Below are 27,367 nucleotides of genomic sequence, written 5' to 3'. Positions count from 1 at the left end.
CACTCCCCTCATTTTACAATGCATCAGTGGTTTCCTATTTCTTATAAAATTCCTTGCTAGGACTTACAAAGCCTTCCTTAATGGTCTTCCCTTGTTAAATTCTCCAGTTTCATCATTTTTGGTGACCTCAGCATATACCTAAGTGTTCTACTTGTGACTACCGTAATATAATATATTCCTTCCCAATTCTATGGTTTTATACATATCTGTCTTTCTGCCTGAATCTTCTCCCTTTTTGCAATCTTCTTTTCCTATATAAACTAGACACATCCTTCAAGAATCCGCTCCTGGCCTTCTGTGGTGGCGCAGTGGTTGAGAGTCCACCTGCCGATGCAGGGGACACGGGTTCGTGCCCCGGTCCGGGAAGATCCCATATGCCGTGGAGCGGCTGGGCCCGTGAGCCATGGCCTCTGAGCCTGCACGTCCGGAGCCTGTGCTCTGTAACGGGAGAGGCCCGCATACCGCAAAAAAAAAAAAAGAATCCGCCCGACGACAGTTAACATACTGTCATATTACTGCTGTATCATTGTCTCTTTTCCCAACAGCCTGAAAAATCCTCCATGTTCAGAGATTGTCCCATTTATCCATATGCATTTAGTGATTTCCCTTGTCTGTCACATATAAGTGTTCCAAAATGACATGAAAAATATGTTGAAAACTCAAAAGGCTGAGAACCCATTGTCTACTTGTATGATCAGAGAAGTATTGATGGCAAAATAAGATCTGAACAGTTGATAAGAGGAAATAATGGGAAACTACAATTTCATGGGCAGAAACAAACTGTGCAAATATACTAGACAGGGAATAGTGACATGCCCATTCAAACTCAAAGAGCTTGGTTAAGGAAGGAGAGAAGTCTTGAAAATGAAATTGTTAGCTGTAATGCCAAACCAAGAATTTTAGAATACATTCTGTAAGCGATACAGAGGAACTATAGTTTTGTGAGCAAGGAGATGGCATGCTCAAAGAAAAGGTAGGTCAGCCTAACAGAGCATCTGAACTTCCTGGAGTTTGGTTTTTGTTTTTATTTTAAATAGCAAATGCCTGAGATACAAACTCTTATGTATAAAATAAATAAGCAACAAGAATATATTGTATAGCACAGGAAAATACAGGCATTACTTTGTAACAACTTTAAATGAAGTATAATTTAAAATTTGAATCACTGTGTTGTACACCTGAAACTCATATAACATTGTAAATCAGCTATACTTAAATTTAAAAGAACCACAATAGGAGAACATTCAAAGGCATTCCACCCTTGTTTCCACCCTCCTGAACCAAAAGAGTAAATTCTATAATTGGTAGGAGCACTTCTGAGCATGTGAAGGTCAGTGTCTCTGGTGGTTGCAACTTTCATGTTTGGCTAGTCTAGTTGGATAGAGACGTTCCCTTCTATAGCAGGTGGAAGTCATACCTATGTCCAAGTCTGGAGGCCTATCATTATTAAGGCCCACTTTCTATAGGATCTCAAACTGGCTGTGTCAATATTTCCCCTGTTTATAAATTTAGGTGGGTTTCAACTCCAGACTTTTAGAAAAGTAATAAAAATCCAATGTTGCCACAATCTATCTTATCTCATCCAGCTTTTCCAGGAACAAAGCTGATATTTCTTCCCCAATATGATACCTGTCTACTTCTCAATTGATTCCCATATGTGGAGAAAAAGGTTATAAGGGGGAAGACATGTAAATAGAACCTCAAGAAGAGATTCAGGGAGAGAGATTGAGGAGGAAATATGAGAGTAAAAACAGGAAGATTAATTAGAAATCTGTATATCTGAAATTCTCAAATATCCTATGTGACTGACCTATCTCCTCCACACCAATAAACAAGCTTTATGAACACATAAGGAGCACATATTTAACTTTTTATTGTGTTATTCTTAAACAAATGTGGGCAATGAAAGAACATCAACTTTTTTTTTCAGCCATGCCATGTGTCTTGTGGGATCTTAGTTCCCAGATCAGGGATCGAACCCGGGCCCCCTGTAGTAGAAGTGAACAGTTCTAACCATTGGACCACCAGGGAATTCCCAGAAAACGTTTTATACTATATAATCTTTCATTGGTATCTTCAGAGGCATTTGCACACATATTTTATCAATAAAACTAGGACAGAGTACTATGGGGAAAAAAGCAATTCTCAGAGAACAAGAAAAATATCTTAGGAATTAATAATAGCAATGTTAATTTTTAAATTTCAGTATTTACCTGAAAGAATAAAAAGATATTTTTCACACAAAAACCTGTGTGCATAATCATCTAAAATAGGAAAATATCCAAATGTCCTACAATTAGCAAATTCATTCTAAATCAAAATAAATCTAAACTGTGCTATATCTACACAATGGAATACTACTCTCAATGCAAAGTAACAAATTATTGATACATACAACAAAATGGATTAAATTTAAATGTATGATGTTAAGTTAAATAAACCATACATAAAAGACTTCATACTATATTATTCCATTTTTATAACATTCTCAAAAGGGCAAAACTGAAGAGACAGAAAAAAGATCAGTAGTTGCCAGGAGCTGAGGGTAGGAAAAAGAGATGACTATGATGGGCAACAGGGAAATTTTTCTGATCTACAACTTGATTGTAATGATGGTTACACTACTGTGCATATCTGCCAACACTCATAGAACTTTACACAAAAAAAGAGTGAATTTCACCATATAAAAAAAATAAAGAATTAAAAGAAGACACACTTAAACAAGTCATTATGAACCTGGAGATGAAATGAACTGGAAAGAGCATTATCCCAATGTTACGACAAGAAAATAGCAAAACAAATGGAAAATTAACAACTTTTACTGAAGCCATCATAAAATAAAGTTTAGGGTAAGTAACAAAACCTGAAATCCAAGGAAAGACAAACCCTGCAGGGAGAAACAGGACCCAAGTATTTCCTAACCTAGGGGAGATACTACTGGATACCATATAAGCTAGTAGGAAGATTCAGCTAAAAATTTTAATGAAGTTTGAAAGACCAGTGGTGTGCTAGTGTGAGTCCCCGATTGCCATAGGCATAGTGACTTTTATCCTCTTGAAGGCTTTTCTTCCACAAATATCACCAAGTACTTACAAGAAACAATGGGGAGAATCCTGAGAAAGCTTCCCTCATAGTACTACCTGGGGAAGGAGGATAGTATGCACAGCCGAAGTCCACTAGAACCATCCTCCCTATCTCCCATATTGAATAAAAGCCTTAACCTGCATAAAGGAGAGCACCAGAATTATTACCTTAGGGCAAGGATGACACCCACTGAAGCTATGGGAGGGATAAAGAAAGGGGAAAAAATGTACTCTACCCCTAGGGAAGAGGAAAATATATGTGGTAGGTCCAGCATTACATCTAGAAGAGAGGCAGAAGTACTCATGAAGGCCACCCCCAATGCCCAGGCTCACAGTGTCTGCCTAAGACTGAGATTCCATCAGAACATTACAGAACTCATCCTCCACTATTCCCATCAATGCATTAACAAGCTTTGAGTAAAACTAACTGTGGAATACATCTGGTAGAGCAGCATTGAAAAAAAAATCTCCCCAGGGAATACAGCAAAGAGAAGACACAAAGCCAAGAGAAGAATAGACATTAAATAAACCTTCTAGCAAACTAGCCTACATGCTAAACACAGGTATCACTAAGTTACTTGAAATCTGTTGTTCACTGAGGGTGACTCTGACAACGAACTTCAATCCCAGCTCACCTCCTTACTAGATCAACACAAACATCCAAACTGAAGGCCTAGAAGAAGTAAAGGCATGCCCGTACTCATACTCATCACTAAGAATAAAAAACATTTAACTCAATACAACATACCAAGTTTCAACAAAAAAATCACAAAGCACACAAAAATGCAAGAAAAACAATCATCAGAATCAGACACAGGAATGACACAGATGTTGAAAAGGAAAAGGAAAATAACATGTAAATTAATATGTAAAGGGTCTAATAAAAAAGGCAGACAACATACAAGATCAATTGTAATTTCACTAGACAGATGAAAACTATAAGAAAAAATCAAATATAAATTCCAGAAATCAAAAACACCGAAACAGTGATGAGTATCTTCAAAGAGTTCATTAGTAGAGGCAATACAAATAGGAAAGAACCCCTGAACTTGAAGCAATGTAAAGAGAAACACAAAGAGATAAAACTAAAACAAAAACCAGAAAAGGGTATCCAAGAGCTGTGGGGCAATATCAAATGGTCTAGCAAATGCATAACTGGAATCCCAGAAGATGAATGAGAGAATAACTGAAGAAATATTCTGAGAAAAAATGACTGAGAATATTCCAAATTTAATGACAGATACCAAACTACAGATCAATCTCAGAGAAAAATAAGCTGAATAAATACCCCCAAATAAAACACACTTGAATATATCACATTGAAAATGCTAAAAACAAAAGAAAAAGAGAAAATCTTAAAGGACAGCCAGAGAGAAAAAGACATATTATCCACAGAGGAATAAGGATAAGAATTACAGCAGATTTCTCATCTTAAACTGGATAAACATAAACTGAGGGAAATAATGCCCTGTATGAGAAATAGTAAAGGAAGTTCCTCAAGAGGAAAAAATATAATATAGATCAGAAACTTTGGTCTACACAAATAAATGAAGAACTTTGGAAATGGGACAGGTTATTATGAAATCTGAGAACACCAAAGAAGAGATCCTGAACGATTCCAGGGAGACAGAGATAACTGGGTGCATAAAAGTTCAGAATCATAGATCATCACATCTTATCATCAGCAAAGGTGGATGCTGGAAGACAGTACAGTGAGTCTCACAAAGAGGAAAATTTATTTTCAACCTAGAATTCTATATATCTGGCCACTCAGTTAAATCAGAATAAAGGCACTTTCATCCTTTCTTGGTGAATTTCTTTGAATATCTTTCTACAAATTTTGTGAGGAAAAAACAAGGCAGAAAGTGATGGGATGCAGTAAACAAGGTGTACAACCAAAAGAGTAGGCAATGAAGTTCCAGGTGATACCCATTTTGATCTTAAAGAGCATCCAATCCAGTCAGGAGCAGAAAGAGAGGTTTCTAGATTTGAAAGAAATTGAAGGAAAGGATAAAATAATTAAGAGTTTGGAAGAGTTTGAGATAAATTATTTGGGTGGATTGTATAACAAAAAGGAGAATCATTTTTCTAATTTGAGACCAGGAAAATTCTTATTTAAACGCACTGAGCCCACAGCAAAGAAAATATAATCCTACCACACTATTTGGAAAAGAGAAACAAAATGATCTGACTTATCATTTTTAAAAGGATTACTTTAGCTGCTGTGTCAATAATAGACTGGTAAAGAATGAAAGACCAATACAGTCTGGGAAACTGATGGCAATGAGGACACATGGTCAGCTTATGGATAAGACTTGCTTGTTGATTGACTGTGAAGTGTGAGAGAGATAAGTCAGTGACAGCTTCAACATTTTGACCACAAAAATGATGTTCTCATTACTGAAAAGGAGAAGCAGGTTTGGGCAAAGAATAATATTTCATTTTGAACATGTAAATGTGAGATGGTTATTAAACATCCAAATACAGTCACTGAATGGTCAGCTAGATATCAGATATCTAAATGGATATATTAGTTGGATATATGAGTTAACATTCAGGGGAGAGATCAGGTTGAATATGTAAACTTGTATTTCAGTAGCATATAGATGCAATTTAAAACCATGAACTGAATGAGATCACCTGAGAAATGTTTATAGCTGAAGAGTAGAATAAATACTAGGATTGAGCCCCAGAACACTCCACATTAGAGAGATCAGCTAGATAAACAGAAGCAGCCAGTGAGGGAAGAGAAGGATCAAGTATCCTGGAAAACAAATTTTTAAAAATGCTTCAAAGAAGGAACAATCAACTATGTCAAAAACTGAATACTGGTGAAGTAAGAGGAGGGCTAACAAGGGACCACTGTATTTAGCAAATAGAGGTCAATGGTGATCACAAGAGCTGTTTTGTTTTGTTTTTGTATCATAGGAAAGAAAGACTGGAGTAAGCGCAAGAGAAAATGGGAGAGAAAAAAAGTAGAAAAGCAGGATATACAACTCTTTTTTTTTTTTTGGTAACAATTTTATTGCGACATCATTTAAATACCATACAATTCACCACTTAAAAGTGTTCAACTCAATGGTTTTTATTATATCCTTATATACAACTATTTCCAGAAGTTTTGTCCTTAGATAAATGGAAAATTCACTTGAAAGATAAGTCAAGAAAGAGATGTAAGAAATTACAGAATGTGTATACACTAATGAAATGATTCAGAAGAAAAGACATACGGTGCAGGAGATAGAGGAGACAATTAATCGTTGGAGTGATGTCCTAAAGTAGTAATAGGCATATTGTAACTAGGACACAAGTGGAGACGCTGGCTTTAGATAAAAGAACAGGCAGTTCATTCACAGTCACAGGACAGATACAGGTAAGATGGTATTTGTGTGCGTCAGAGTCTTGAGAAGTTCTCTTGTCATTGCTTATAATTTCTCAGTGGAATTTAAAATAAGGTCATCTTCTGAGAGTGAGTATGGGGAAGAAAATGCTGGAGTATTGAGGGCAAGAAATAAAACAGTGTCCAGGCGGGTAAAAGTATGAATAAACCATAGAAATATAAATACTGGGCAACAAGGTTATATTTAATTTTAGTGGTTACGAAAATAAAGTGAGACCAGTCAACTTAGCTGTACATTTTCCTTCAGACATGTTCAAGTATCCAGGTACTGACACAGAGCAGGTGACAATGTAGATATAACCAGGAATGAGGCTATGCCATGTGAGTGAGATAAAGGGAAAAAAGGAGAAAATTATGAAGGGGAATTGTTATAATGATAGGCTATTGAAACTGAGTCCCCATAAAACTGAGTTCCCTGAGTTTATGATTAGTCTTTCTTTCCAAAACTTTATTCCCTTTTGTATCACCTCTGACCTCAATCTTGTACTAACTGAACACTTATCAACCAGAATCAGATGACTAAAATTGCTGTTGGCAAAAACATCGATAATGTACTAAAACTGATATTATAGACATCATCATTAATGTACAAACTCAGGTTTCTCCAGGGCAAGATGAGCTAACAGACCCCCCGTCCATGGACCTCCAGGCCTGAGAATCATAAACCAGAGACATCCTGACTCCTGAAATTACAATTAAGAATTGTCACAGAGATGTCACAAAACAATGATTAATCCCAGTCTCTTTGTTCTTCCCCTTTAAGAAAACCTCTAACTCAAAGACCAAGTTGAAGTGGATCTGAGGCTTGTCTCCCACTCCCTTGCTTGGTGCTCTGCAATAAGCACTGTGCTTTCCTTCACCACAGCCCAGTGTCAGTACACTGGCTTTGCTGTGTGTCAGAAGAGCGGGCCCGAGTTCAGCTCCATAACGTTATTGAATCTAAACAAGCTAAGCAAGGAATTATGGCCACAAAGGATAAATGAAGGTGAAAAGATATTAGGACCAAAATTCAGGTGGTCTCAATAGGATAGTAAAAATCAGAGTAGATGAAGCTGATGTTCTTCTATGGTCAATGCACATAAAATAGTTACAGTACAAAATGTTAAAGTTAAAAAGCTTGACTACATGCAAGCAAAGTTAGAGCTGGATAAATCTCGAAGGTACCAGGAAAGACATAAGATGGGAAAAAGGCTGAATGTACTAATAGACCTCAAAATACAAAACAAAGAGTCAAGAGGCATTGCCTATGGTTAACGGAAGAATAAATAGAAACTTAAGTGTGTCATTTGAAATTGTAGTGGAGGGACTTCCCTGGTGGCTCATTGGTTAAGAATCAGTCTGCCAATGCAGGGGACACAGGTCTGAGCCCTGGTCCAGGAAGATCCCACATGCTGCGGAGCAACTAAGCCCATGCGCCACGACTACTGAACCTGCGCTCTAGAGCCCGTGAGCCACAACTACTGAAGCCTGCATGCTCTACGGCCCATGCTCTGCAAAAAGAGAAGCCACCACAATGAGAAGCCCACACACTGCAACAAAGAGTAGCCCCCGCTCGTGGCAACTAGAGAAAGCCTGCATGCAGCAATGAAGACCCAACGCAGGCAAAAATAAAAATAAAATTTTTTATAGCGAAAGAAATTGTAGTGGAAACTGGTATAGAAATACTGAATAACTGATTTGGGAGGAAAAAGAGGAAACAAACTGGAGTGACAAAAGGGGTTAAGTCTTCATCTATTATAGCGGTCAACAGACAATATCTCATATATCTGAGAGGATAACAAAAAATCACTGTTTGCCCCTGAGGAGCAGAAATAATGGAAAGGATGGGTAAGACAGGAGTATACTGCTTTTGATGAGAAGCCTGTCTGTACTGTTTGAATTTTAGCCATGTTAAGGCATTACTTTAATAAAAAATATAAATTAAAATTTTCACAGCCTTATAAATTAAGTCAGATCTGATAATTCAGTTGGACTTTTATCTTAAGTATACAGAAAAAAAAATATACACTTTCTGATGCTGGAAAAATTGCCATTTCATCTTGAAACTAAGAGAATAAAATGACTGAACTCATAACCCTCTTATTTCTCTAGTCTCATCAATCAGAGAAGAAAAAGAAATAAAAGGAATCTAAATCAGAAAAGAAGAAGTAAAATTGTTACTGTTTGCAGTTGACATGATACTATATACATAGAGAATCCTAAAGATGCTACCAGAAAACTACTAGAGCTAATCAATGAATTTGGTAAAGTAGCAGGATAAAAAATTAATGCACAGAAATCTCTTGCATTCCTATATACTAATGATGAAAAATCTGAAAGAGAAATTAAGGAAACACTCCCATTTACCACTGCAACAAAAAGAATAAAATACCTAGGAATAAACTTACCTAAGGAGACAAAAGACCTGTATGCAGAAAACTATAAGACATTGATAAAAGAAATTAAAGATGATACAAACAGATGGAGAGATATACCATGTTCTTGGATTGGAAGAATCAACATTGTGAAAATGACTATACTGCCCAAAGCAATCTACAGATTTAATGCAATCCCTATCAAACTACCAATGGCATTTTTCACAGAACTAGAACAAAAAATTTCACAATTTGTATGGAAACACAAAACACCCCAAATAGCCAAAGCAATCTTGAGAAAGAAAAATGGAGCTGGTGGAATCAGGCTTCTGGACTTAGACTATACTACAAAGCTACAGTAATCAAGACAATATGGTACTGGCACAAAAACAGAAATATAGATCAATGGAACAGGATAGAAAGCCCAGAGATAAACCCATGCACATATGGTCACCTTATCTTTGATAAAGGAGGCAAGAGTATACAGTGGAGAAAAGACAGCCTCTTCAATAAGTGGTGCTGGGAAAACTGGACAGCTACATGTAAAAGAATGAAATTAGAACACTTCCCAACACCATATACAAAAATAAACTCAAAATGGATTAAAAACCTAAATGTAAGGCCAGACACTATCAAACTCTTAGAGGAAAACACAGGAAGAACACTTTATGACATAAATCACAGCAAGATCCTTTTTGAGCCACCTCCTAGAGAAACAGAAACAAAAACAAAAATAAACAAATGGGACCTAATGAAATTTTAAAGCTTTTGCACTGCAAAGGAAACAACAAACAAGACAAAAAGACAACACTCAGAATGGGAGAAAATATATGCAAACGAAACAACTGACAAAGGAGTATTCTCCAAAATATACAAGCAGCTCATGCAGCTCAATAAGGAAACAGCAAACAACCCAGGGCTTCCCTGGTGGCGCAGTGGTTGAGAATCTGCCTGCCAATGCAGGGGACATGGGTTCGAGCCCTGGTCTGGGAAGATCCCACATGCCGCGGAGCAACTGGGCCTGTGAGCCACAGCTACTGAGCCTGCGCGTCTGGAGCCTGTGCTCCACAACAAGAGAGGCCGTGACAGTGAGAGGCCCGCGCACCGCAATGAAGTGTGGCCCCTGCTCGCCCCAATCAGAGAAAGCCCTCACACAGAAATGAAGACCCAACACAGCCAAAATAAATAAATAAATAAATTTATATTAAAAAAAAAAAACCCAATCCAAAAATGGGCAGAAGACATAAATAAGTATTTTTCCAAAGAAGATACACAGATTGCTGACAAACACATGAAAGGAATCTCAACACCACTAATCATTAGAGAAATGCAAATCAAAACTACAATGAGGTATCACCTCACACTGGTCAGAATGGCCATCATCAAAAAATCTACAAACAATATGTTCTGGAGAGGGTGTGAAGAAAAGGGAACCCTCTTGTACTGTTGGTGGGAATGTAAATTGATACAGCCACTATGGAGAACAGTATGGAGGTTCTTAAAAAATTAAAAGTAGAACTATCATATGACCCAGTAATCCCATTCCTGGGCGTATACCCTGAGAAAATCATAATTCAAAAAGAGTCATGTACCACAGTGTTCATTGCAACTCTATTTACAATAGCCCGGACCTGGAAGCAACCTAAGTGTCCATCAACAGATGAATGGATAAAGAAGATGTGGCACATATATAGAATAGAATATTACTCAGCCATAAAAAGAAATGAAATTGAGTTATTTGTAGTGAGGTGGATGGACCTAGAGTCTGTCATACAGAGTGAAGTAAGTCAGAAAGAGAAAAACAAATACCATATACTAACATATATATATGGAATCTAAAAAATAAATGGTTCTGATGAACATAGGGGCAGGACAGGAATAAAGATGCAGACAAAGAGAATGGACTTGAGGACATGGGGAGGTGGAAGGGTAAACTGGGACGAAGTGAGAGAGTAGCATTGACATATATACACTACCAAATGTAAAACAGATAGCTAGTGGGAAGCAGCCGCATAGCACAGGGAGATCAGCTTGGTGCTTTGTGACCAACTAGAAGGATGAGATAGGGAGGGTGGGAGGGAGACGCAAGAGGGAGGGTATATGGGGATATATGTACGCATATAGCTGATTCACTTTGTTGTATAGCAGAAAGTAACACAACATTGCAAAGCAATTTTACTCCAATAAAGATGTTAAAAAAAAAAAGAAAGAAAAAAGAAATCCAAAGTCAAAGAGTCTTCATATTCAAAGTTTCTAATTTCACTTCTTATTCAGAAGGGAGAGTACAGGAAGTTCTGACAAAATTTTAAGGAAGAAAAAACTAAGAATTTGTTTTTTAGCAAATAGATTTTACCCGTAAACATTTTCATGATTCTAGTGGAAACAAACCAAAAGTAGTATAAAAATATGTGGTTTGTGGGGGTAAAGTGTTAGAAAAACACATCATGCTTTTCCTTATTGCAAAATATTTCAAAATAAATTTTTGACTTTGTTGAATGTGCAGAACAAATAGACTCTCCTCCTCCAACTTCTGGCTTGTTTGCTATATGCCAGAATTTGGGGAAGAAGAACATGGGAATTATTAGCATATGGAGTATAAGGCTGTGTCATGCCATAAGTCCATCAGATTTCTCTCAAGAAAAATCTGTTAGATATTTTAAAAGCTTTTTATGTTCAAAGTTCCAAACATATACAAAACTAAAGAGAATAGTATGATGAATTCCATGTACGCATCACCCAGCTTCAGTGATTACCAACTTATGGCCAGTCTTTTTTCATTTATACCCCACCCACATACCCTCCTTCTTATTATATTAAAGTAAACCTCAGACAACATATTATTCCATCTGTAAATATTTCAGTGTACATTGCTGAAGGCTATGTACTGTTTTTTAAACTCCACGACATTGTATTATCACATCTAAAAATTAGTAGTTCTTTAATATGATCAAATATCTAGTTAGTGTTCACATTTTCCTACCCCTGTCTTTTTTAATAATATGTTTGAATTGCGTCCAAATGAAGTCCATGTATTACAGTGAGTTGATATGCCTCTTAAGACTTTTTCATGTAAAGTTTCCACTTAAATTTTTTTTCTTTTGCAATTTTTTGTTGAGGAAACCCAGTTATTTGTGGTAGTAGCATGCCTCACAGTTTTGATGTTTTATTCCCAATGGTATTATTTAGACATGTTTCTTTCGTTTAAAATGTTAGTTAGATCTAAATGTTTAATCAGATTCATGATCAAAAAATTTAAAAAACTAGTTCATAGGTGGTGCTGTGTGCTTCCATCTAGAGAAACACAATGTTTTGTGGTGTTAGCAGCCCTTGGTAATCGTTGCCTAGATCCACTGAAATCTATTATGATATTTAAATAGGTTTTCTGCTCACCAACTACAATGTGTGTGTGTGTGTGTGAGTGTGTGTGTGTGAGTGTGGTGTGTTGTGTGAGTCTGTGTGTAGTGTGTGAGTGTGAGTGTGTGTAAGAGGAGGAATTCCCACCACCAATGAGCAATTCTCTGGATACCAGCTCAGTGTCCTACAATTCAACTCAATTCTGACACTACCTACTGGGAGCATTAGATTTCACAGGTTAAGGGTTCAATCCCGCAAAACTGCCCCTCCCACACACACTTTAGACACCAGTCACAAGCCCAGGTTATTAACTGTGCTTCTGACCAATCAGCTACAAATTGGATGTTCCAACAACACCCTCCAACTCAGGATGACAATGTCAAGTCCAGCTTGTCACGTGTACTTCTGACCAACCTCTGGCTACAAATCAGAGGTTACCTCTAGTGTTCAAGTAATTTGCTATTGATTACTCTGAGATTCAGCTGTATAGGAAAGGCAAGAAAATGCTGCGTTTTTCCCCCTTATTTATTAGTTTCCAAAATCATGAGTAAGTTCCCTAGTACAGGGGTTCCGAACGAGCATCCCAATAATATGCTACATTTGCATGAGAATTATTTTGAGCTAAAGGCAATCAAGAGCCTGTAGGTTCAAGAGAAATGATTGCCCCTCCCTTAACCACCTAGAAAAATTTAAATTGAGGATTTTTCCCAGAAAAAGAGTTATTATGAGAGAGAAATTTTACCTAAGTGGCCCCATCTGTATGGTACAGCAAACATCGAATTACCAAAAATCTGTTCTTATTGCCCTGTGAATGGCCCTCCTTTCCTTGGAAGCCCCAGGTCCTTATCCCATTCCTCAGTTCAGGACGGCTTACATACCTCATTTTACTTTTCTGTCTCTGAACTTCTCATGTATGTAGCTTTCCGTACACACAATATTAAATTTGATTTTCTCCTGTTAATCTGTCTGTTTAATTCTTAGACAAGCCAAAAGAACCTAGAAGTGTAAAGGAAAGTTTTCTTCCTCCCTGCTACCAACATTCTCCAAAGGTGACCAATTAGGTTTCTCCCCCCAACATCATTATGAACCCATGAATTTAAACATAATTTATGTTTGGACCTTTTGCAGCTGTTTTCTTTACCACAGTTCAAATTGTCCCATCTTTGGCCAGGGTAGACTCACCAAGTTTACTCCGAAGTCGTCCTGACCCAACTCATCTTGTCTTTTTTTTATATCCTTGCTTTCTGTTATGATAAGATGTCCTGGGCTCACCTTACACATTTTCTGACAGAGACCTGAAATCAGCAATTTCAAGAAGGAGCACTGATAACTTTTAAAAGTAAATAGTATGGAAAGGACACAGTATTGACATTAGATGGGCTCACTGTGGCTGGGTCGTTCGTTATTTCTAGGCCTTTCAATGGCAGAGAGAGATTTTTTTAATTCTTCTAACTTTTAATATTGAAATAATATTAAGAGTTTTTAAAAGTAGAAAAAATATTAGAGAATTTTGGTATATCTTTCATCAGTTCCCCCTAATGTTAGCGGTTTTTATAACTATAGTACAATATTAAAACCATAGTACAATTATTAAAACCAGGAAATTAATATTGACATAATATTAAGTAATCTACAGACCTTATTAGAATTCTCCACTTTTTCCAATAAGATAATTTTTCCAGTCCAAAATCCAATCCAGGATATCATGTTGCATTTAATTGTCACACATCTTTCTCTAATCTGTGACACTGCTCCAGTCTTTTGAAGACTTTGTTTGCTTTTGTTTCTTTATGACCTTGACACTTTTGAAGACTACTGATCAGACATTTTGTAGGTCTCTCAATTGGTATTTGTCTATGTTTCCCCACGCTTAGGTGGAGATTATATGGTTTTGTCAAGAATACTACAGATGTGATGCTGGGCCCTTTTCAGTATATCATATCAGTTAGGATCAGAATAGGATGGACAGCTAAATCAGGCTGAGTTGGAAGAATTTCTGTGATTCATTATAATAACACTGAAATCAGTAATTCTGTTCATTTACTCAACAGACATTGAATTTTCCTTGTGTCCACCTACTGCATTAGACTTTGAAATATAAAACAAAGATGACAAAATGACCCATGTCAGAAGCACACACACTGTGCCCAAGCAAGGAGATCTGTTTTCACCCCTTTTCATTTTTAAAGAGACATTTTGACTATGAGCCCCCCTTACTTCCAGAGCACTTATCCTGTAGAATTAGTCTTCATAACTAGTGCTCCAAAGAAATCTGCATTATCTCCATTCATCTTAAGAAAATATATTCACAATGGTTTTCAGTTTGCAAAATGATGTTAAAAAGTAGCTAGCAACTGTGACTCAATAGTGACATTGAATTTAGCTCCTGAAGAGAATATTCATCAAAATCTACCAAGTTCCTAATATCCCTGAGTGAATGAGTGTGGTCAGCCTGATTGGTAAATTAGCTTCAGTTTATAATATGTCCTGGAGAAGGCTATACCTCAAAAATATCTACTTGGTACCATTTTGTGTGGGGTTCTGAAAGTGGATACCACAAAGCCTTAAACACAAGAGACCCAATAAACATTGCATTTGCTTGTTTGTTCGTTTACTGGTTTGTTTCAGTTGGCCTCAGGCTATTTAGAGGAATTCAAAATAGGGAACTATCCTATCCCTTGCATATGAAACAATGAAATTGAGCCTTCTTAGCAGTAGACGCTTCTATAAAGGGAAAAGAGGCAACATTGTTAAGTGCTTGGACAAAGAAGAATGTGACACCAACCGTCTTTGCCCTCCCAACCCCATACCAATTTTCCCCCCCAAGGTCCCAAGACAGCAGGAGTTCACAGTCCAGGTGCCCTCTGCCAACGAGTCCCTTCCAAAGCTTCTGTCCGGGAAGAGTTGAAGGGTTTGAGTTCATTGTAAGGGCACTATCTGAGCAGTAAAGAGGGGCTGGTGCACTAGGCAGACCTCACAGCTGTGGTTCAGATTCCACAGGCTCCCTCCTCTTGCTCTTTATCAAAAACAGGGTCTACCCCTCATTGGTCCATGTTCCCAAGATTGCTATGTCAAAAGCGTGGACCTAACTTTCTCTACAGCTTCTTTACTTCTAAGAGTCACTGATTAGAAGAAGAGGTAGGCTAACCAATTTAATTTGCTAGGCAATAGAAAGTTTTGAAATAGTAGAAAAGAAAAATGCTCTTACAATTAAATCTTGTGGACCAGTATAAAACTACCTCTATTGGAGTACACTCTGAGTCCTAAATTAATAGCTGTCATATTCTCTGTTCCCAAGACAATCACAACAATGATCTTTAAGAAAATTTCCCATTCATCTGTCTTCTTTCTAGTTTTTTCCCATGACTTCCCTTAAAAAAACCAATGGTAAATTAAGTTAGTTTTTCCAAAATTGGATACAAGTGTGCCTATGCAGGTGGGTTTTTTTCAGATAGGTCATTCCTTAATCATTAAAGCACCAAAGTATGGGACTTCTTCCTGTATTCAAATATTTTTTTGAAAACATTTAAAATTAGAAGAACCATGAATGCACTGTTAAACAGAATGGAAAAATTCACATTAATTGTTAAGATAAAATATTAGACTCCAAAAATATTTTTTCTCTTCTGCAGCAGCTGGTATCTGACTACAACTACCCTCTTCTCCCTCCACGATGACCATTCTTTGCTCTCTTTTCTCTGCCAGTGAGACCACTTTAAGATTGCTTCAGTAGAAGAGTTTGAGAAGCACCGTTTCTGGTAACATCTTAGGGTGAAGGAAGGTGTTGTAATTTTACCCTGTAACTTGACATTTGGAAGACATCTAGAAATTGAAGACCAAAGAGTTTCCTAAGTGTTTGATCTTTTAGCCTTTGATTAATCTGAATTTGGGGGGTACTATATGAGCTTGCGTTTTCATTTCAGCACATTGATCTCCAGGAGGATATTTTTAGTTAATTTTTAGCTACTTAACATGAGCATATACATAATTTGGACATGTCACACACACACACACACACACACACACACACACACACACACACACACATAAAATTCTTGAGACAATAGGCCCAAGAGAGTAAATGTGGAAATTCAAGAGCTAGGTCCTCACAAAGTGCCCTGCTAAGAACAGAGGTGACTTACAGCAAAAACATGAGGTCAGACCTCTGGGCCCCACAAGCTTTCAGAAAACTGTTTTTCTATAGTTTTGATGCTTCTCCCCAGCCAGTAAGCAGCCATGTTCCATCTGGCTTCACAGAATCCCTAATGCAGCAGCTCACCAGGACTCCAATAGATTTTATTTTTTTACTTTTCAGCCTAGTTTACAATGCACCCATTGGCTGACCTCTTCAAGCAGGACATTGCTTTCCCCATGCTAGAAACCGTGTGCGGTAATATCCTGTTTGTTTTTGTTTTACTTATTTGCTTGCTTTTAAAATATCCAACGTGCTAATTCCTACTGATGCACATATTAATTTGTATCCATTCTAGATTGCCATAATTCTCCAAATGAAAAAAATAGACACACCAGCTATACCCTGTAAAGAGACAGATCAAAATCTCTGGCCTGACATTGAAAAGTTGGAGGCAGGGGTAGAGGGAGATTTTTTAAACTATCCCACGTTCTCTATGCCCAAGAGATCCTGAATCACCTTGGGGTGGAATATCTTGACCCATTCTCCATTTTCACCTCCTATTGAGAAGCAGAGAATGTAATGACTAAGGTTACTGATGAGAATGTTGCCCATGTAAATCACGTGAAGGCAGAAAATTAAAGGTTGGAAACGAAGCCTACAAAATATTACCTCAGAGACTAATTTTCTGCCAGAAGGGCCTTTGATATCTCATAATTGCCTGAAAGATATACAAATGCCAGGCACTTCGTAGTTCTCAATAAATATTTGGTGGATTAATCCTACCCAGAGTTACATAGAATTAAAACTCCATAATTAACTACCAATAAACATGTAAAGCAAAAATGGCAATGCCCTGTGAATAAAACTGGCAAAGCTGGTGTAGTAAGAAATCAAACCAAAACCAAAGCCATATCTTCTAAAAGAAATGACTGAAAGCGTCTCTGATTACCACACAACACAACATGCCATACGGCCTGGAATGGTCAAGGAGTTAAATGTTGTCTCTGAATCTGTCCCAAGAAGCAGCCACCAAATCGTTCAAAAAATGTGGCAAATCTCAAAGTCTACTGTTCGCTTTTATCAACCATCTTCTGCTGCCCTGGTATCTGGGTGAGCAGCTTGCTCTGGAGCTATAGAGATTAGGAGAAAAAAGTCAAGTGGGAGCAGTCTTCTGTTTCCATGAACCTGAGGAGGTAGACTGGGGGGGGGGGGGGACTTTAATTTAATCAATTTTAGATTCTCGAAACAGGTGGTAGAGTCAGTGTTCAACATCAGTTGTCCCAGTGGGCGCAGGTAGGCTAAAGCAGTAGATCCCTGCTGGTGAAGGGCCTGGAGTCTGCAAAGGATTATCGAGAGAATGACTGGCACTCTCCTGCTGTCATTTCAATTCTACTTGAGCTCTGTACTCAAAAAATGCTTTATGCAAAGAACATATCACATGGTGCTTCAATCCAATGTGATCTGAAAGGAACAATACCAAGGCATGAAGAGGACCTCATGGGCTTTTTTTTTTTTTCACTTGCTATTGGTGCTTTTGGATATTTGCTGTCTCTGACTTTCAACCCTTATTTATTAAATCAACATTGCCTTAAATCCCAACTGGAATTGTCCCCATGGTCTATGAGGTTGGGGTTAGGTTCACTGATGGTCTTGCAAGTTCTGATAAGACCCATATATTCTCAAAGGGAAAAAGCCAGGTTTATGAATCCATAACTCTCTACATGTGTTGATTTCATAAGCTCCAAAACCCTCAAATTTTTTGCTTCCCCACCTACTGACTCTCCCTCAAATTCCACTCCTGGAACATCATGTTTTTAAGTTTAATCGAGTGTTCCTTATAAAAATATAAAACCCCAGTGAGGATTAACACTACAAAATATTTTAGCCCTTTCAATTTGCTTTGTTTTCTAAGAGCTGAAGAGCAGGCTTTGATCAACTGAGGAGAGAAATGAGATATTCAGCCCTACTAAGGAAGAAGCAGAAGAAGGCAGTCAGAATGGGGCACAGTCAGCAACAGAAATCTATCTCTTATGACCTGATGGGAATGAAAATATGAATATCAAAGAGGGATGCTACGCCCAAATCTCTAATATACTAAGTAACATATTGCCCCTAGGAAAATAGACCTGACCTGCCTAGGATATATTCTCAAGGTCAAGACATCAGAGCCATTATAAGTTTTGTTTTTAACCATTGTACATAATGTTTTGGATCCATTAAAACATAGAATATTTTCATAACAACGAGTACTTATTGAGCTAGGTTCTCCTAGTAAGTTACCTCCTAGGAATAGGCCCGTAAACCCTGGGACAACTCATGAATCCTTTTAGACCATGAGGGTCCCATTAAATGGATTACTAACTCAGTATATTAAACAGTACCCAGGTGGCTTTACAAAATACCCAACGATTCATACCAAGCAGTTTGTGTCCTAGGAGGATCTATCTTGTTGATCATTCATCTTGCCTCATACACTATACCAAAACTGACATTGTATAATTTTAGATGCCTGTATCATGTCCAACTCTCATAACCTAATTAAAATGCAAAACAAACACACACACATGCACGCGTGTGCACACACACACAGAGTACACATTGCAGGCACTCTTTTTCATATTCCTTCAAATATCATCTCCAGATACAAAGTGAAAACCTGCATTTAAAGCTGTTTATTATTCTGAACAATGTAAAGATCCAAACCATTCTTATTTCCTTATCCTCACAGTCTCCTATTCAGGCATGTTTTTAAACCTAATGATTTAAGCCTTGAACCTCAGTATACTGAATACCATGTTTTCATGAAAGCACCCACACAGGCTGTGCTCGTCTCCTTTTCTTTGCAATTCACACAAAATCCCTACCATCATTTCCCCCTGGTATTCTTTGCTCGGCTATTCAAGTAGGTAGCATATTCACAGTAACAGAAGAGTAGAGCAGTGAAAACTCCTTCCCAGAGAATGCTTGCTTCTCTGCGAGTCTCAGGCCTAAAACACGTGCCCTTCAAACTGCACAATCCTACAAAAGCATTCGCTGCTCTTTGTTTTCTCTGCAATCTACTCCTTCTAACTTTCCTGAAATGCATTTTTCTCTTCATTTCCTTGCTCTCTTTTTCGCTCTCAGGTGAATTTGTTTATATTGAACCCCCTTTTTCCATCTTTCCCCTCTCCCCCTCTTGAGAACAAGGTCCATTTTCTTTTGCAGTGGACTATAATTACTAAATAACATACAAATATACGGCCATGTATATTCTAAAGGAACAGCTGCAAAATTGCTAATATTAGGTCTAATTTAGCTACAATAAATTAGCAAATGTGTGAAAGCACAATGATGACAGCATACTTATAACAAAAGTCGATGTGTTGAAGTATATGGATGACAATACATACTAATTTTACAGAGGAAAAAAGAATCCTACACTAAATGGAATGCATGCAATGAACGGACGGGACTAATAGCTCAGATACATATACTTAATGCGGCCAGTCACTGTAAAAACAAAAAGATAGATGAAGCTGTTCAAAAATCTAGCACTAACAAGCAATGTAGTCTGAAACCATTAACCGTCAGGGGTAATAACACTCAAAGTGCTGAAGTGCAGTAAAACGGCAGCGCTTTCCCGGGACGGTGGCCGTTGTACCAGCGCACACCTGTGAAGAGGGCGCTAAATCTATCCTTGCATTCATTATAACAGAGGGAGGAAAAAAAAACACTAATGATGTAAAGTACAAACGGAAATAGCAGACAGCAGAGAGTGACATTTGCATGGTCCCAGTCAGCTTGTTAGCTGAAGTGGGTTTTAATTAGCTATTTTCCAGCAAGCAAACGAGCAAATTAGTGGCAGCCATAAACAAGAAGAGACAATCAGGCCCAAAGAAAAGGAAAAATGATCAGGGTGCCTTTGCAGGAGGTGGGGAGGGAAGGGCAAGGAATTACAAAGGTTTTACTGAAAACTGTTCTCAATCATAGAATTAAAGAATGTTTTCTCTTGAATTCACCTTAGGGATTATCCAGTCCTCCTTTCTTTTACGGGTGAGGAGACAGGTCCATAGAAGCTAGCTGACTTGTGCAAGGTTACACCTCTGAATACAGCTCTCAAAAACAAAACAAAACAAAACAAAAAGGGGGCATCTTCCAAGTCTAGGTTTTCTCAAAATCTGCTTTTGAAATACTGTGAGTGGATCAGCCTCTTAGGAACACAGAGAAGTGTAAAGCCATGTGGAAAATTTGCATAGTAATCAAGGGATACAACAGGTTATAACTGTAGGTTCAACTATGCTGAGATATAAAACAAAATGAGAAAGAGTATTAGAAACAGAATAACAGAAATAGCTTCCTTTAGTCAAAAGCACCTTTTGAAAAAGTATTGTTCTGAACAAATACTCATCACATAGTCAGTGAGTGCTTATTACGTTCTAGGCACAGTATTAAGTGCTGAGGATGCAACTTTTACTGTCTGGTAGGATGTGCAGACAGACTTTACAAACAGTGGGATGCAAAGTCTGATGCAGCACATCAGAGACACTGCTAAGCTTAATGTGGGGAGTCATGAGGAACATTTGAGAGGAAGGGCCATCAGACCAGGACCTGAAGGATGCAGAGCAGGATGCCAGCTTCCTCATAACTCCACAATGAGCAAGGACCTAGGTATTTAAGGTAGCCACCTCTGTAAAAAGAACCATTTGTCTCGCTGGACTAGATAAGAAAAGGACTCCAAAATGCATAAACAAAGAAATGCGTTATACAGTTTTCATCAAACAATTTCATCTGATTTTCAGTCTGAAATATGCTGTTAAGAAAGCATAAAATGATTGGGAAATAGGGGAAAACTTGAGGTGGGGAATAATAGAAGTCAGTGGGCTTATTTCCTTATGTCATAAATTCACTTGCTATATTAAGATTTAAATGTATTGAAGCATGATATAACCCAAGGGAAATACAAAAGGAAAATATAACAGGCAGGACAAAAGACTGAAGCAAACATTACCACAAACCTTTGCCACTGCTATAGATAATAAACTCAGGGACAGTTTATATGAAAGAGAGTAGGAAACTGGAGGCTGTATTTATCAGGAGGCATCGACCTCATAATCATTACAGTGTGCAGTTACAGAATCACTATTATTGGGAGATATTTCATAGAGCAGAAAATTGGTCCTCTATCTTGACTTCACTACCCAAAGAATGACTTCAAATATGAGATACACAAAAGGATGGAAAAACACAGAAAAATGAAAAGAGTACATGTCCTCTCTCAACTGCACAGTTAACTGAGATGTACATGCAGTACCATTAATTTTTCATTTGTCCAACATTTACTGAGCGCCTACGATATGCAAGCATTGGATTAGACACTGGTTATACAGATATGAATAACTCTTAAGGTCATTCAAGCATGTCTATTTCCTTTCCCACCAGTCAGATATTTAAACAGTGAAAGACAATTATGTTTTCTGATTCTTCTTCTCTTGATGCCTAACAACCATATTTACTTCATCGTTTTCCATATAACATTTCCAACTGCCTTCAACCTCCTTCCTCCTCTAGCATTTAGATTGTTTCTATCCTTTGAAAAGCATGATATTCAAAACATCATTGCCTGTTTATTACAGACTTAAACATAATTATCACCTCCTTTGGTCTAGATATTGCTTCATTAATCTAACCCAAAATCACATCTGCATTTTCAGCAGCTACACACAGTGTTAACTATCTTTAATTTTACTATTAACCAATAGCTCTAAAATATTATCACATAATGATAATATCACACATTTGGAAGACTCAACTGGAGGATCTTAGTCCCTCAATATAAAACCTTGTTAGATTTTATCTGTTTTTCAGCCTATTAAAAATTACGTAGATCCCGATTCTGTTATCTAACATATTCACTACATCTCCTCCTGCACCTCTACGATGTCATCTCCAAATCTGTTAAGAAAATGTCTAAATTTTTGTTCAATTATTTATGAAATTATGAAAGATAAGGCAAAATTACATTCACAGGGTATCATTAGAAACACCCCTTTTGACAGAAACCAATTAACGACAATTATTGTTAACGGTTTATGAAATGATTTTCGTATCTTAGAATCTGGATTTAAAGAAAGGTAGTTTATTCGGAAAGTTTCCTCAGAGAGTGCTGGTGGAGGAGAGTGAGAAGTGAAGCAGGGAAGGGAAGCAAGGAAGCCGATACAGGACTCTCTGTGGAGGGATGAGAAAACTGGGTTACAGAGCCATGGACTTTCGTCTCTCAATGACTTAGGGCTGTTGACAAGGCGCTGACTCCCTGGCCTATACATGGGCCAAGCACACTGCTGGGGACCGATAAGTCCTCAGGCAGAAAGTGGCAGGTGCTTGCAGTAATGAGCTATCAAAATGCTGAGTGCTGAGGGGATATGGACAGGGCACCAACATCTGCTACACTGAAAGCTCATCCAGTAAGATTGCGTGAGACTTCTTTTCAAAAGTCTCCCTCAAATTGAGATACAAAGTACCAATCCCATCACCCACACTCATTGATTCCTTTAAATTTTTGGATCATTCTTTGTTTCCTAATGTTGCAGACACAGTCCTTATTGTCTGACACTCTCTAACTTGAGTGACCTTGTCCAAAAATGATATTCGTCTTAAAACTTATATTTAATAAGTCAATTGGAACCCTAGTGATTTTTCCTTAAGTATTTCCTACCAATCTTTTAATAGTGTCTTTATAATATTCTGGAGAACTGACACAGGCTAATCAATCACAAACCCATGGAAGACTTTTTTCTTCATTTCTTTCTTATTTTTTATAAATCATGCATCCCCATTATTAAGTATTTCTTCGGATCTTGAAACTTTTTAAGACCCCAAAGCATTTCTATTTGCAAGATTTTGGCAGATCAGAAATTTCCCCATGCCAAAAATAAGAAACTAGAATTTCTGTGGAAGTAAGCATAACAAACATTCTTATAAATGCACAGCTGAATTTATAGGAAATTTAGTGGTTAGGAGACTTGAGTTTTAATAGTATGTGGTGGTAAATTTGAGTTCATACAAATTGGTGACTTGAAAATACCCCCTGTTCCCAACTGAAAAAGGCTAAATCTTCACAAGGCTATATACCCTTGCTCAAGACTTTGGCTGGAGAAAATTTCTCCTGTTAACAAAAAAAGATAAAAAGACACTGTTCTGTCTCATCATCAAATCCAAGTAAGATAAAACAGTGTCTCCCAGTAATTTGAGCCAAGCAAGTCTGGGGTTAAAATAAACACTATGACCACCCAAAACCTTAAGGCAGTGAAACTACATTATATTGATACTGTAATGGTAGATAAAGGCCATCATACATTTGTCAAAACCCATAGAATATACAACACCAGGAGTGGACACTAATGCAAACTATGGACTTTGGGTGATAACGATGTGTAGACACAGGTTTACTGATTATAACAAATGAACTGCTCTTGTGAGGGATTTTGATAGTGAAGGAGGTTGTGCATGTGTGTGGGCAGTGTATGTACAAAATCTCTGTACCTTCTGTTCATTTTTTCTGTGAACCTAAAACTGCTCAAGTTAACAAACTCTATTTTAAAAAATAAGGAATAAAGCCATAATCATTAAATACATTGATTTAAAATGTAAAAAACTACCTATACCAAAAAGATTAAAAATTGAAGTCTGGATAATTTTTTTTGTTGCTTCAATCAATCAATGAAAGATAAAATTCCAAATTTCATATAAACTATTCTAAGGAATAAGAAAACTTAAAAATAAATCCATCTTAATTCATTATGAAGTTATCATAACCTGATACTGAAAACAGAATCAAAGAGAAAAGAAAATTACCAGCTAATTTCACTTTTGAATACAGATGAAAAATCTAACGTATGAGAAACAGCCACCACAACATCACGGCCCAACTGGATTTATACCAAGAATGCAAGTATTCATTAAAATTTGAATATCTATCCACTTTTACTGTTAAAATGAGAAAAAATAACATCTAAATAGATATAGGAAAAGCAAGTCTAATATCCTAAGACCTCTTTGTGATTGGAAAGAAAGTCTTAGCAAACTGAAAATAGAAGCAACATCCATAATCTCATATCTGTCAAAAAAAAAAACAAACCCCACAGTGGACAATATGTTTAAAGGTTAAAATTTAGAAATGAAAATGAGAAATGAACATTATACCCAGTTCAAAATGTTTTTTTAAATTATAAGAATTGCAAAGAAGTAAAAAAGATATCACTTTGGCTGACAAATATTGCTTAGTTCAAAAATTCAAAAGCATTTAATGTGTTGGAATTAAAGAGCTCTGCGATGCCATGCGATCAATATACAAAATAAGAAAAATCACATTTCTATATTATATATCAACAAAGAACAGAGAATGTAATCAAAGGTCATCAGCAGCCATTCAGCAATCCCAGTGAAATAATCCCTGAAAAGCACTAGGATACAGTGTTTCTGAACCATGGATTTGTACTCCTTTTACACAGTTATGTACTTCTGTACCCTCTTTACCTATCCTACACTTCCTTTCTTTTCCACGTCTTTAATGGCCTTTTCAGTTAGTTCTTTTAAGAACTGCTTACTTCTATGCATCCCTTAATATTATACCATCAACTCAAAGCATAAAAACTACAGTTTTGTTGCTTTTCTCCTTGCTAACCAAATCTTTCTATTGCCTTCAGCTATTTTTCAAGTTTCATATGGTATTCTAGCTTCTCTGAAGCTTTACAGTATGGTTCATTCTCTTACATTTGTCTTGGGTCTGTTTCTTTCTTCTTCTTATTTTTTTCTATCTTTTTGAAATTTGGACTAGCAAGTGAGCTCTTTGCTATCTGCTTCACTTTCTTTAAGGTACCAATCACCATTCTTCTAAATTAGAAAGATTTGCATAGTTGGCACTGTATTATTTGAGGGCTTTGCAAGACGTGCGAGTATTCTCTTCTAGAGTCTCATGCTGTGAATATGCCCTCGTTTCCCCAAGTTAATCTTGCCGCCTGTATCAGTTAGGACGGTCAAGCTTAGGCTGTGTTGACAATTCTAAAATCAAAATGGTTTATGACAAGTTAAATCTCTTGTTGCCGTTCCATGTCACCTGTGGGTCAGCTATGGCTCAGCTTCATGTTATCATTATTCCATATCCCAGGCTGATGGACCTGCCTCTATCTATAACATTGCCTGTCTCAAGGGAAAAAAGAAAAGATACATGTTATTCTTACAGTTTCTGTTCTAAAGTGACATATGACACACTTTTACCACTTTTCTTTGGCCAAGACATTCATGCACATGGCCACCCCTAATTTGAACAGGATAGAGTTGCATAATGCCCTGGTAGGAAGGATCATGCATCATAAAATCTACCACAATCCATCCTCCCAGTCACCAAATACTGAGTTCAACACCACCAGATAGACAGGTCCTTTTATTTTTTCCTTTAGTACTGTAATGATACTGTTCCATTGTCTTTTGGCTTTTGTAGCCTCCAGTGATAAGTCAGCTGTCTTTCTTATCTTTGTTCCTTTTTGTCTTTTTCTCTGGCTATTTTTACAATTTTCTTTTCATTATAAGTTTTCAGCAATTTAATTATGATGTGCCTTGGTGTGTTTTTCTTAGTTTCCTCTACTTTGCGCACAATGAATTTTTTCAATCTGTACATTTCTAATTTTTATCACATTTGGAAAAATTTTGGTCATCATTCCTTCAAATATGTTTCTTTCCCCCTCTTCCTTTTTTTTTTTTTTTTAATCTCTAGGATACCAATTACACATATGTTAGATTGCCTGAGAGTTTCCTAGATCACTGGTGCTCTATTCTTTTTCTTTTTTTCATTCTTTCCCCCACCCCACTTTCTACTTCATTTGGAAAATTTTTATTGTGTTTTCAAGGTTTTCCTGCAATGTCTAATCTGACATTAATCCAAACCAGTGTATTTTTCATTCTATGCATTTTATTTTTAATTTTTAGAAGTTTCATTTGACTCCTTTTATATCTTCTACCTTTCTCATCATGTTCATGCTCTCCTCAATCTCAACCTTAATGAGCAAATATGGAGCATATTTATAATAGTTATTTTTAACATCCTTGTCTGTTAATTTGATCATTTCTATTACTTATGAGTCTGAATTACTGATTGATTTTTTTATGGGTAATATTTTCCTAAATCTTTGTATGCCTTTCAATTTTCTTTTGTATGTAGGACATTGAATTTTATGTTGTGGAGTGGAGGATTTTGTTGTATTCCTTTAAATGGTGTTGACCTCTTTGTCTGGGATTCAGTTAGATTACCTGGTCTTACTTTGTTTCTGTATAGGATTGCTTTGAAGCTTTGTTAGGTTAGGTCCAGAGCAGCCTTTATTCTACAGATAATTTCACCCAACAACTAAGATAATTTTCTTCTAAGTATTTTACCCAATGCCTCATTTATTATGAAACTTCACGAATCTGACACAAACAGAAACTACTCTCAGCCCATGGTTAGCTTCAGGAATCGTTCAGCCTACTTATTTCCAGTGGTTCTTTTGCCAGCTTTGGATAGTTTATTCTCATTCATGAGCAGATTGGTACTCTGCCAAAGACTCAAGGGGACATCTCTGCAGATCTTTCAAGCTCTGTCTTTGTGGAGCTTCCTTTGCTCCAATATTTTGGCCTCCCTAAATTCCAATCAATGTCTCTAAAACTCAGTGAGATTCCATGGCTTTAATCTGCTTCCTCTGTCCCTGCACAGCAGAGAGTATACAGGCTCTAGGTGGTAAACTGGGGCAGTCATACAGCTTACATTGTAATCAGGGATAATAATCATGTGCTATCTGCCATGTAATGTCTGATAACAATTGCTTTATATATGCTGTCTGGTTTCTTAGTTGGTTAGGGTGAGAAAGCAAATCTGGTCCTGTTACTCCCTCATAGTCATATCCAGAATATTCTTACTTTTCATTTAGTACAAGAATGACTTTAACTATACAGGCTATGTCACTGTGCTTGTGGTTGCTGTGTTTTATTTGAGAACGCTGATGAGCGAGAGGGGCATTAAGTATTACCCCACAGG

General features: G+C 37.1%; 1 long non-coding RNA gene across 1 annotated transcript in view; it reads right to left on the bottom strand.

Annotated features, from left to right (window-relative positions):
* The window catches only part of LOC141279636 (uncharacterized), a 148,593-nt gene that overhangs the window by 109,113 nt on the left and 12,113 nt on the right, over nt 1-27,367 (bottom strand). The gene's annotated exons all lie outside the window — the stretch shown is intronic.

The sequence above is a fragment of the Tursiops truncatus genome, chromosome 10 (genome assembly GCF_011762595.2).
Source record: "Tursiops truncatus isolate mTurTru1 chromosome 10, mTurTru1.mat.Y, whole genome shotgun sequence".
Taxonomy (NCBI): domain Eukaryota; kingdom Metazoa; phylum Chordata; class Mammalia; order Artiodactyla; family Delphinidae; genus Tursiops; species Tursiops truncatus.
The sequence above is the reverse complement of the archived record's forward strand: the minus strand, read 5'-3'. Positions and strand labels throughout refer to the sequence as shown.